General features: G+C 49.4%; 1 non-coding gene across 1 annotated transcript; it reads left to right on the forward strand.

Moving 5' to 3' along the window:
- Window positions 1-9,131: 9,131 nt before the first annotated feature.
- TRNAL-UAA (transfer RNA leucine (anticodon UAA)) lies at window positions 9,132-9,214 on the forward strand. The gene has a single exon. It is a non-coding gene; the product is annotated as a tRNA-Leu (tRNA).
- Window positions 9,215-12,887: the final 3,673 nt, after the last annotated feature.

Consider the following 12,887-nt stretch of genomic DNA (forward strand, 5'->3'; position numbering starts at 1 on the left):
GCGGGTCTCAAGCAGGCAGCTTATCTAAGAGCTGTACACCTTTCGCGAACAGCAGAGTGAAAGGCGGTCAGAGAGTGCAAGCCGAGGCACTCTCTCAGTATCCTGAAGCGGCCGACGCTCAGGAGGCAGGGGAGCGCTCTGCTGCCGGTAGGAGAGGGGAGACAGCGGAGGCTCCAGGAGGGACCTGGAACCAGGGGGAGCACCCACCAGCTCCTCCTGATTTGGAGGAGTATTTTCTGTAAGAAGGGAGGAAGGAGGAATCACTCCCAGCAGGAGGGAGAACGACCGGGAACCGGGGACCCGGTCTGAGGCCGTCATACAGGGCCTGGAAACATCTGGAACGCATCACCCAGCAGTTGGCGTGTGGAAGGGGTGTAGGGGAGGCGGAGCCCCGTGGACCACCGCGTCACTCAACCGTGAGTAACACCGTCTATCAGGAGGCCCCACCCAGGATAAAGTTCTCCACTGTAGACCCCTCTAAAGGTAATTGATTACATCCAAGTCGTGGCAGGCGAGTTGAGGGGAGGGGCAACACCCCGATAGGCCAGGCGGAGCTAGACACAGGCTCCACACAGCCTCTAGACTTGTTCACCAGTATGGGGTGGGATACCGTATTGAAGACCTTCCTGAAGTCTAAGTATACGACATCCATCCCTCCTCCTGTGTCCAGGCGTTTCGTAACCTGGTCATAAAAAGAGACTAGACTGGTCAGGCACGATCTGCCTGCCACGAACCCATGCTGGTTTCCCCTCAGCATAATTTGTCCTGCCGGGCTCTCGCATATGTGAGCCTTGATAATTTTTTCAAAGACTTTGCCAAGGATGGAGGTGAGACTGACTCGGCTATAGTTGCCCGTGTCCTCCTTCCTCCCCTTTTTGAAAATGGGGACCACATTGGCCCTTTTCCAGTCCTCCGGGACTTGGCCTGTGCGCCACGAGCATTCGAATATTCCCGCCAGTGGCTCTGCAATGATGTCGGCCAGTGCCTTTAGCACCCTCGGATGGAGCTCATCCAGGCCTGCCAACTTAAAGGCATCCAGTTCTTCCAAGTGACTCTGCACCATCTCAGGGTCTACGCATGGAAGTGTGGCGCCTTGCTGCTGCCTCTCTACAACCCCAGTGAGAGACTTGTTGTGTCCCTCGCTTAGGAACACTGAGGCAAAGAACTCGTTGAGGAGTTCAGCCTTGTCCCCTCTGTCTGTCACCAATTGTTTCTGCCCATTTAGCAGGGGTCCTATTCCTCCCTGGGCCTTCCTTTTACTCCCTATATATCTAAAAAACAATTTCTTGTTGTCCTTTACTTGGGATGCCATCCTCAGCTCCATGGTAGCTTTGGCCCGTCTAACTGCCTCCCTACAAGCACGAGCAGAGGAGGTATATTCATCTTTGGTGATCTCTCCTTGTTTCCACTTTTTGTGTGCTCCCCTTTTGGCCCTTAGGCTGCCCTGGATTTCTGCGGTCAGCCAGGGAAGCCTCCTGGCCCCTTTCCCTCTTTTACCCCGCATGGGGATTGTCTCGCTTTGTGCCCGAAGGATCGTTTCCTTAAGGCACAGCCACCCTTCTTGGGCTCCCATCATTTCAAAACTCCTACTCTGCAGTGCGTCCTTGACTAATCGCCTGAGTTCATTTAAATCAGCTTTCCTAAAGTCTAGTACTTTCACCCTACTAGTTACCTTACCCACTCGACGTCTTATGGTGAATTCTATTATTAGGTGATCGCTGTCCCCCACATGGCTACCAATCTGTAGGTCCCCTACCATGTCATCCCCCATTGCCAATACCAGATCCAGTATGGCATTCCCCCTAGTGGGACCGTGTACCTCCTGTGTCAGGTGGAGGTCCTGTGCACAGGTTAGAAACCTGTGTGAGCAGTGGGACTTTGCCGTCTGTGTCTCCCAGCAGATGTCTGGGTAGTTTAGGTCCCCCATGACTACTGCCTCTTTAACTTTTATGGTCTCTGAGAGCTGCCTCAGGAGCCCCGCATCTATTTCTTCCCCTTGATGTGGGGGTCTGTAGCAGACCCCTACCACCAAATCCCTTTCTCCTTGCCCCCCATGTAGCCTAACCCACAATCCTTCTACTTCTTCATCCTTGGATTCCGTCTTGATGAGGGTTGGCGTATATTGCTCATTGACATAGAGCGCAACCCCTCCCCCTTTTTTCCCTACCCTGTCCTTTCTGTACAAATACAGATACTTGTACAAATACTTGTCAATAATCATCATGTGGTTACTTTGTCATTTTAGGGAGGGGTATTGAGAAGAACATGAGATGACTCTGTCAATACTCAGGCTCTAGATTTCCTTGAAACCTGCTAATCTGACTTTGACCCTGGGCATGGCATGGAAAGTGATCTGGTCTCATTGGCCAATAATCAACCCTCTTTTGACAGATTATAACTTCTTCAAATAACAGTAATAATCCAAAGTTTTGTTTTTGTTCCAATGTGTCTTCCCCTGGAACTTCTAATTTAATGTCTAATACTTTTACTCTAAAAATGCCAATATATCTATGTGTATTGCCAGAAAGTAACCAAGTGTCAATTTTCTGAATAATATGCCCTTAAGAAGATAAAAAAATATTCTATTGTCATATAAAACAAATGGACTTGGGAAGAAAATATCATTCTTCTTCCTGAAGCAAATACCTTTAAGAGTCAATAATGAGAAATGGAGTCTGGAAGAGCTGTTGCATAGCAAGTAGAACTCAAGAGCTATGTAAAATAGTTCTGTTTTTTATGTTATATAATTATATGGTGACTCATTCTCTGCATAGACTGAACAAGGTTTTCAAAGAATCTCTGTACCCAGTATGTTGAATTCCTTTGACAATCTGTCCCCAGCTATAAGTGCTTGAGCCGTTCCAAAAACTGCAGCCATAATGCATTGTTCTTGTTTCTGTTATACTGCTTTTGCAAGGGTCTCAATAGAGCTGTTTATGTATTATGACTGCTTATTGGATGCTTCTTCGGTTGATGTTCTTCTACATGCTCAGGAAGGTAGTACGTACACATGCAGGGGAGAACATACATGTTTAGAGATAGACTAAATATACCATATTTACTTGCATATCACATGCACTTTTTTGCCTCACAAACAGCCCTCCCATTGGAAGTTGGAGGGCCGGGCCAGAGGGCGTAGCCTGACACTGGGCCACAGGGCACATGGAAATCAGTTTGCAAGAAGGTAAGCAAGGACTCAGACAGCTTCACTTGCCCTTTAGCCACTTTGCCCATTGCTACTGCCACTGTCCTAACTCTTTGGCTGCCAACCAAACTACCACCCCATGGTGGAGCCAGTACTACTGCTGGGGCATGGGGCATGTGGCAGTGGCAGCAACTCTGGCTTTAACATAGGGCACATGGTAGCGATGGCAGCTCCTGGCTCCAGCTCCAGCACAGACAGCCACTGCCAGAGCAGCTACCTCCACCACCACCATCAGCCTGCAAGGAGCCTTGTAGTCTGGATCCAGCCCTGGGCACAAAGTAGTTTGACACCTCTGTAAAGAAACCTAGGCAATGTCCAAAATACAGTGCTATACAATCAGTATAATCAGTATATACTGAAACCATATTGCCACCAAGCTTATATCACACACAAGAAATCCAGTTTCTAACAGGAACACACATCCCATAATTCATCATTGGGCTAAACAGCAGCATACATTCCTGAACCAAAAACACCAGAGACAGGAGCACACTCAGCGCAACAGGCACATCCATCAAGCTCTATGCAAGTAGCAATGCTGACATACATACTACATAGCAGTTGTCCAATACTATGATACCCACATTCCTTAGGAAGGCTAAAGATTGTGTCTGTGTCATCTCCTGCATATTCCCATGCCCTGGGCCTCCCTGCCCTTTGTCTGGGAACTGACATTTGCCCTTTGCTGTGTTCACAGTTTGCTAATCTGTCATCTCTGTACTATGGTCTGCTGTCACTACTATGCATGGATAAACATGGCACACGTTTCACTTTATTTCTGTTTTCCATGGGCCCTACTGAACAAAGGGGTGTAAATGACATGGTAGAGAGTGCTGCTCAGAAATAAATATATATTTTTCTTTGTTTGTTTGTTTTTGTTTTAATTTTTTTTCCTCGTGGTTACTGAAGTTGCCAGTCACATAACGTGTGTGTGTGTGTGTGTGTGTGTGTGTGTGTGTGTGTGTGTGTGTGTGAAGGTAAGGATGATTTTAGAAATATTTTATATGTATATGTTGTCATGACCCAAAGGGTATGATTTTGTGCGCGCTTCGGCACTGCAGAATTATTTCCCGCCACATGGAGCTTTCTTTGCACGGTGCAATTCTCAGTTGCATAGAGAAAACCCCGGTGCAAAGGAGTTCCCGCCACCCGTATGTAAATTTGTTTCCCACTATTGGCTGTTTCTAAATTATTCCCATGTGGCGGCTAGCGATTGGCTTGCTAGCCGTATAAGAGGCTTGAGCAGTTTCCGCCCAAGTTGGAGGAGGAGAACTTCATATCCATCTCGTGAAGAACTCTAAGCGCGCTGTGGAGCCTAACAAACTCCGCGTGTGCCTTAAAAGAGGATACAGGGGCCTGATCAACCTCTAGCCTCTCCCTGTCGCCGCCTGATCCCTCGACGTACCCTTCCCTGCACGCTTTCAGTCGGTCCACGGAGCCTAGCAAACTTGTGTGTGTGTATCCAGAGCTCTGTCCAGGTTGTTTTAAGAGGCTCGAGTTTTCTACGGGTCTTGTTCGAGTTTTGTTTTCATTTTGTAATTGCAACTCAAGAATGTTTTTCTGCCTGCACCGCAACCACCTACGGTGTAAGTAAAATAATCTTTAATCAACCTCTATGCGTCAGTGCCTAATTCTAGTTCACCGTGCCGACCACTTTCCCCGGCCCACGTGCCCGGGCTGCTGGCCACAGCCCCTCGGCCCCGACATGGCAACGAGGATGGGATACGGGGAAAGCATGATAGAACTAGAATTAGTTGAGAACTGCCCTTGGCGAAGTGGGAAACGCGACGTAGCAAGCGTTGTGGAACTGGAGGCGCATATCGCTTACCACCAGGCAGGCGGAATGGGTGAAAGGTTTATCAGCGGACGCCTTTCACCGAAGGGAGAAGAGGGAGCTTCCGAAGACGGAGCCCCAAAAGAGAGGGAAGTGTATCTTCACCCCGCGGCATTCGGGTGTATAATGAATGATGAGCGGGTCCTGTTTAGGCCCCTCGACACTGTGTCCCTCACCAGAGTCAGCCCGGCAGGCGCAGTAAACCCAACCCTCACCCGGGAGCGTGCCCATTGCCTAAGATGTGCTCAGGAGAGTGAAGAACTGGTGCCGATCGACCGGTTCACCCCCTTTATGATGGCGTCTAGATTGAGGGGTTGCAAGCTTCCATCCGAGCTCTGCGAAGATCTGGAGACGGAGGAACGCACCGCAGATGAGAGGGTGGCCCCGAGATACGACAAGGGGGGAATGTTAACTGCAACTTTCCGTACAGTAAGTGATTTAACGCAAAAAAATTTAAGTTTAAAAGCCCAGCTGCGTATGGCCGTTCAAGTGGTCAAAGAGGCGGCTGCGAAAGAAAATCTTGAGACGCCATGCCAAGATGGCTCCGAGCAAGAGGGAGACCGCGTGGAAGAACCGGAAGAGAAGGGTGAAGCTTCAGAGGAACTCACGAGAGTTCAACCGACGCAGCGTTGCTTCCGGCGACCACGCCTTCTTGCCGACGGAAGGGAGAATCGAGCGGAGGAGTGCATCCGCCCCTCCTGCCTGAAGCAATAACAGCAGCGATGACTCCCACAGCAGCAGTTCAACCTGTAGCAACAACCAGCCGAGTTGCTACTACCTATTACGCTCGCACCAGAACTGAACTGCAGGATTTGTGCAGAGAATCAAGAATCCAACCTGAAGAAACTCTAGCTGTATGGTTGGGACGTTTGGTCGTGGAACTTGGGTCCGACCTGCTGAACCAGGAAGAAGCAAGCTTCTTGGTCAGACAAGCTTCGTGGAGTAGAGGACACATCACTGACATTGACATGGCGGCGTTCAACGTTCACTGGCCTATTCCACTGCCAACGCTTGTTGCAGGACTGATCGGTCAAAAAGCCCACGCATGGCATGACGGACGGCCAGAACATACTGGCACAGAGCAACTCATGCTAGCGATTATCAGAGTCTCGTACTGTGCCTGGAACCCCAGAGCATGTGCACTAGGACTGACATCACTCTAGCGAATAAGACCATGGCCTCACCGTCATCTACGAAATCCTGGAACCGTTCCAGTGACCATTCACAGCATAGATAGTTGTCTTGAGGTTTATGGGCGAAAGAACATCGCTGTCCTCCCGATTCTGCTTAACCCAAAGGTTAACCAACCTGTGAGTAATCTTCTTCATCAATTGTCACAACTGCGTATCCTGATGGAGCCAAGAATATCCAGTGATCGGGAACGTCGACACCTGACCGAGGCTCAAGGCGCAAGACATCACGAATCCGATCTTCCATCATTGCCACAGAGAACACCAGAGGAGCGATACATGTTTGGATTTCTCCTACAGCGTTCTGGACTCAATAAGTGGCAACTTCGGATTCTAGGGGATGTAGGCCAACGGCAACTGGCCTATGAGTTAGGTTTTCATTATCTGGAAGAGCTAGACGATGGCTCCTCGACGATTTCATCCAGTTGATCATGCAAGAGAGAGTTGGCTCCACTCTAGCCATGTTTAAACACCTGTATTATATGTTTTGGGGAAGTGGTAGTGCGTTTAACTAACCGCCCTATTGTGTGCGGGTTTTTGTAAATATTAGTGAAATAACTGTTTTAAGAGAATTCTTTTCACAGATCCGGAACTCAGAGTGCGTGGCGGAGAGAAGCCCCAAGAAGGATAACATCATCGGCAGAAGCGAGGGCTTGACGCGCGACTTCGCCATGACACCCACTGAAGCCCTGATCGTGCAATTTTTTGTTATGAATCTGGTTATGTGTGTATGTATTTGTGCTGGCTATTATTTAATTCGATCCCTGGAGGACGAACTTCTTATGTTAGCTGATTTTGTGTTTACCCGTTTAGTTCAACGACCCGTTATAAGAGCTACTGGCAACCCGAGTGACAAGCATGTGGTATAATTCAGCTGTGCCTTCAGCAAGGGGGGATGTCATGACCCAAAGGGTATGATTTTGTGTGTGCTTCGGCACTGCAGAATTATTTCCCGCCACATGGAGCTTTCTTTGCACGGTGCAATTCTCAGCTGCATAGAGAAAACCCCGGTGCAAAGGAGTTCCCGCCACCCGTATGTAAATTTGTTTCCCACTATTGGCTGTTTCTAAATTATTTCCACGTGGCAGCTAGCGATTGGCTTGCTAGCCATATAAGAGGCTTGAGCAGTTTCCGCCCAAGTTGGAGGAGAACTTCACATTCATCTCGTGAAGAACTCTAAGCGCGCTGTGGAGCCTAACAAACTCTGCGTGTGCCTTAAAAGAGGATACAGGGGCCTGATCAACCTCTAGCCTCTCCCTGTCGCCGCCTGATCCCTCGACGTACCCTTCCCTGCGCGCTTTCAGTCGGTCCACGGAGCCTAGCAAACTTGTGTGTGTGTATCCAGAGCTCTGTCCAGGTTGTTTTAAGAGGCTCGAGTTTTCTACGGGTCTTGTTCGAGTTTTGTTTTCATTTTGTAACTGCAACTCAAGAAAGTTTTCCTGCCTGCACCGCAACCACCTACGGTGTAAGTAAAATAATCTTTAATCAACCTCTACGCGTCAGTGCCTAATTCTAGTTCGCCGTGCCGACCACTTTCCCTGGCCCACGTGCCCGGGCTGCTGGCCACAGCCCCTCGGCCCCGACATATGTATAATGCAATATATGTTTTACACCCCCGCTCTAGTGCAAACTTTTTCTATCTTAGTGTTCCATGTTGCCCTTGTATTTTATGACATAACTATGTGTACACTTTTATATTAACTGGGTTGTCATTGAGCTGTCTGACCCCCTGCAGCACTGCTTCCCCCTCTTATAAGCTTGGTGAAGTCCAAAGGCATCTTCCTATTGACTGCACAGTTGCCTTCAGTATTTTTCTTTTTCTTTTTTTTATGATGGTGATAACATTAAAATGGTGTTGTCAATGTTGCATTTCCACCCCACAATACTAGTACTCCTTCTTGTGCCTGTTGGAAGGATTTAGGGCCTTTTACTGAATAACATTTTTCCCAAATCACAGATGATTCTGAATTTAAAATGACCCCAATAAATAGATTAATTCCCCTACCACTGCAGTGGCAAGCAGTGGCTATGGGGAAGGTGGTGGTGGGACAGGGACAGAGGAGTCAAGTTATGTGACCCCTGCTCCTTGCCACCTGACCCCCTTCACCACTTGCTCCCCTGGTTGCTTGCCCTCTGCCACTGAGGCCTCCCCCTGTGGTACTTATACCCCTGCCATATGCCTCCTGCACTTGTATGGACCCCTCCCACCTGCCACCCCAGCACTGCTATCCCAGTACCTGTCCCTCCTGCTTGGCCATCTTGCCACTTCCCTCCCTCCTGCCTCCCCCTTGCTGCCTGCTCCCTGCCCTCCACCCCTACTACTACTTACCTTCCCCTTGCAGTTCCAGCTCCAGCAGGGGCCCCACTCTGGCCTGGGACAAAGCACAGAGCACGTGCGGCGGTCCAGCACACCAGCTGTTGCAGTGGCAGCAGCTCTACCACTGGAGCTGGGGTCAGAGCTGCAGCTGCTGTGGGGCTGGGCTGGGGCTGGAAGCAGAACATGTTCTCTGCCCTGGCTGGAGTGAAGCCCCAGCAAGAGCTGGAGCTGTAAGAGGCAGGTAAACAGTGGTGAGGAACAAAGGTAGGGTGAGTGGAGGCTGTGGGGGTAGGTGGCAGGCAGGGGCAGTGGTTGTTGCAACTGTGACCTACAGCTGCTGCCCACACTATTGTACTCAAATCTAAGACTTGGGGCTTTTTCCCTAGTAGCGAATGGGAGGAAAACCCCTCATCTTAAATTGGAGAGTAAATATAATAATAGTTAGTAACTCTCTTACCTCCCTACACAAGCTTAAGGCCAAAACAAAAAGCTTAACATCCTATTCACCTTGAAACAAAAATGTTTCATATCAGCCACTTGCAAGAAAATAAAAAAAATGGAAACAGCAAGAAAGCTAAGGCATATACCAGGATGGCCGAGTGGTTAAGGCGTTGGACTTAAGATCCAATGGGTGCATACCTGCGTGGGTTCGAACCCCACTCCTGGTAGCTACTGTTTTCTCTTCCAGAGAAAACAAGACAGGTACTTTGCTGAGGTCACCTGACCCCCAGTTGTCTTTCCTGCTTGGTGCAGGGGGCTAGACCCAATGATCTTCCAAGGTCCCTCTGGCCTCACAATCTATGAATTTATGATTCACAAAACTGATAGAGAAGGAGCTCCCCTTTTAATATATATATTTATGCAGTGTAGTACAAAGCTTTCTATGGCATCCTTAGCTTACCCACAGACTTATAAACACACACACAGGGTATGTGACTGAAGACTTCAATTACTAAGAAAAAAGATCAGATAATCATAAAAAATTAGGGTTGGGAGGGACCTCAGGAGGTCATCTACTCCAACCCTCTGCTCAAAACAGGACCATCCCCAACTAGATCATCCCAGCCAAGGCTTTGTCTAGCTGGGTCTTAGAAACCTCCAAGGATAGAGATTCCACAATAAAAAATCTAATTTATTATAATTTTCCATGCCCAGAATCTAATTATTGAAGGGTCACCTGAAATTTGTCTCCCCTGCCACTGCTGCAATGGGGAAAAGCCATGGCAGGAGGACAGGCAGTGGGGGAGGTAGCAGTGAGGGAGACACTAGGGGGATAGGTGGCAGGTGGCAGATGGTAGGGGAAGCAGTGTGGGGGCAGTGGGGGAGCAGGAAGTGGGGGTAAAGCAGCTTGAATCCTGCCTCTTGCCAGAGTGCTGCAAAGGTAAGTGGCCGGGGCAGGGGAGGGATGCCAGGGGACAGGCTGCAGAGAAGGGAAATGGGGTCACCATCACAAATCCCTAAACTCAAAGATGATCAGTGGAAAATAGGTGAGGCTCTATTCCCCCAGGCACCACCTGGGATAACAAGGAATAACTGCCACAAATTGATTGAGAGTAGGTTCAGGCTTGATATCAGGAGGCATTACTTTATGGTTAGGGCTGCCAGGCTGTGGAATGGGCTCCCAAGGGATGTGGTGCTGTCCCCTACCTTGAGGGTCTTCAAGAGGAGGTTGGATAGATATCTGGCTGTGGTATTATGATCCCAGCACTCGTTCCTGCTCAGGGCAGGAGCTCAGACTTGATGATCTGTTCAGGTCCCTTCCGACCCTAGAAACTATGAAACTATGACAGAGCCATGGTCCACTCCCAACATGTCCCTGCGATGGGTGCAGATGCCGCAAGCAAGGGACACCCAGGGAGTAGATCGCTGCTCTACCCCAGGCCCTGGCCCTGGCCCCAGCTCTGTGCTGTCATAGCCCAGGGATCCCGGCCCCAGCCTCATCAGCCCTAGAATGCTACTCCCTGCCCACCTGTGGTCCCATCCCATTCACCCAGCCAAGTACACCCTGCCTGTAGGAGTCCTTGGCTGGTCTCCCTGGAGACCCCACCCACCTGCCCACTCCATCCAGCACTTCTAGCAATGGTTGCATGGCAGATGGGCCAGGTCCATCAGAGGCAACACTGGCAGCAGCAGCTAAAAGAAGCCACCACCATGGGGATCCAGGTGGGGCCGAGGCACCTGCCACAGTCCCTTGGCAGGCTGGATCCAGCCTGCAGGCCATATTTTGCCCATACCTAGATTAAAGCATTTATTTATTATATATACGGTCCCACTAGGGGGAATACCTTACTGGACTTGGCGCTGGCTATGGGGGAGGACCTGGTAGGAGAGCTGCAGATTCTTGGTCACTTTGGGGACAGTGACCACCAATCAGTCAAATTCACCATACAATGTGGGTGAGTAAGATAACTAGTAGTGCTTGACTTTAGGAAGGCTAACTTCAGTATGCTCAGAGATGGGAGTCCAGGAAGGTTGGTCGTTCCTAAAGGAAGCAATCCTTCGGGTGCAGAGAGAGACAATCCCAGTTGAGGGAAAAGTGGGAAAGGAGCCAAAAAACTTCCTTGGCTAAACAGGGAAATCCGGGGGAGCCTAAGGGCAAAAAAGAAGGCATACATGTGGTGGAAGCAGGGTGAAGCTACCAAGGAGGAGTATACCTACTTGGCCCACACTTACAGGGAGGCAGTTAGAAAGGCCAAAGCAACTACAGAGCTGAGGTTGGCAACACAAATCAAAGACAACAAAAAGTCTTTTTTTAGGTATGTAGGGAGTAAAAGGAAGGCGCAGGGCAGCATAGGACCCCTAGTGAACAAGAAGTGACAGAGAGGGGGGACAAAGCTGAGCTATTCAATGAGTTTTGTGCCTCCGTGTTCCTGAACAGGGCTCAAGATAAGTCTCCTGATGGGTTCTTAGATGGACATCAGAGGGACACCAGCCCACTAACTGTCGACACTGACTTGGTGCAGAGTCACTTGGATGGACTGGATGTGTTCAAGTCAGCAGGCCCGGATGAGCTGCATCCAAGGGTACTGAAGGAATTGGCCAGTGTCATAGCAGAAACACTGGTACAGCTGTTTGAGTGCTCATGGCGCTTGGGTCAGGTCCGGGAGGACTGGAAAAGGGCCAATGTGGTCCCTATTTTCAAGAAGGGAAGGAAGGAGGATCTGAGTAATTATAGGCCAGTCAGTCTCACCTCCATCCTACCAAAGGTCTTTGAAAAGATTATGAAGGATCATATTTGTGGGAGTCCAGCAGGAAAAATAATGCAGCAGGGAAACCAGCACAGATTTGCAGCAGGTAGATCATGCCTGACCAGTCTGGTTTCACTTTATGACACAAAATGCTTAGATGCAGGAGTAGAGCTGGATGTCATTTTCTTGGACTTTAGCAAGGCCTTCAATGTGGTATCTCATCCTATTCTCATAAATGAATGAAGAGGCTGTGACATAGTTCTTTACACGGTCTGGTGGGTGGCAAATTGGCTTAGCGGTCACACCCAGAGAGTGGTAGTAGACGGGCTGGTATCGATCTGGAAGGATGTGGGTAGTGGGGTCCCATAGGGTTTGATCCTTGGACCTGTACTCTTCAATATCTTCATCAGTGACTTGGATGTGGGTGTGAAGTGTACTCTGTCCAAGTTTGCGGATGATACTAAATTGTGGGGTGAAGCGCACACTCCGGAGGGTAGGGAATGATTGTAGGCAGACCAACAGGTTGGAAAAGTGGGCAGTTCACAATAGGATGCAGCACAACAAGGACAAGTGCAGAGTGCTGCACCTATGGCTCAAAACAGCACATCTACTGGCTGGGAAGTGACCCTCTCAGCAGCACAGAAGTGGAAAGGGATTTCAGAGTCATAGTGGACTCCAAGATGAACATGAGTTGTCAGTGTGACAAAATCATCAGCAAAGCTAACTGTGCTTTATCATGCATCAGTAGCATCATGGATGCAAGAAAAATAGATCCAAGGAGGTGATATTCCCCTCTATGCAGCATTGGTCAGACCGCAGTTGGAGTACTGCATGCAGTTTTGGGCACCGTACTTCAAGAATGATGTGGATAGACTTGAGAGGGTCCAGAGGAGGGCCACTCATGTGGTTAGGGGCTTACAGGACAAGCCCTATGAGGAGAGACTGAGGGACCTGGACCTCTTCAGCCTCCGCAAGAGAAGGCTGAGAGGTGATCTTGTAGCCACCTACAAATTCATTTGGGGGACGCAGCAAGGGATCAGAGATGCTCTGTTCACCAGGGCACCTCTTGGGGTAACAAGGAACAATGGTCACAAATGGACAGAGAGCAGATTTAGGCTAGATATCAGGAAAAAACTTCTTCACGGTAAGGGTG

This window comes from Alligator mississippiensis, chromosome 1 (assembly GCF_030867095.1).
Source record: "Alligator mississippiensis isolate rAllMis1 chromosome 1, rAllMis1, whole genome shotgun sequence".
Classification (NCBI taxonomy): Eukaryota; Metazoa; Chordata; order Crocodylia; family Alligatoridae; genus Alligator; species Alligator mississippiensis.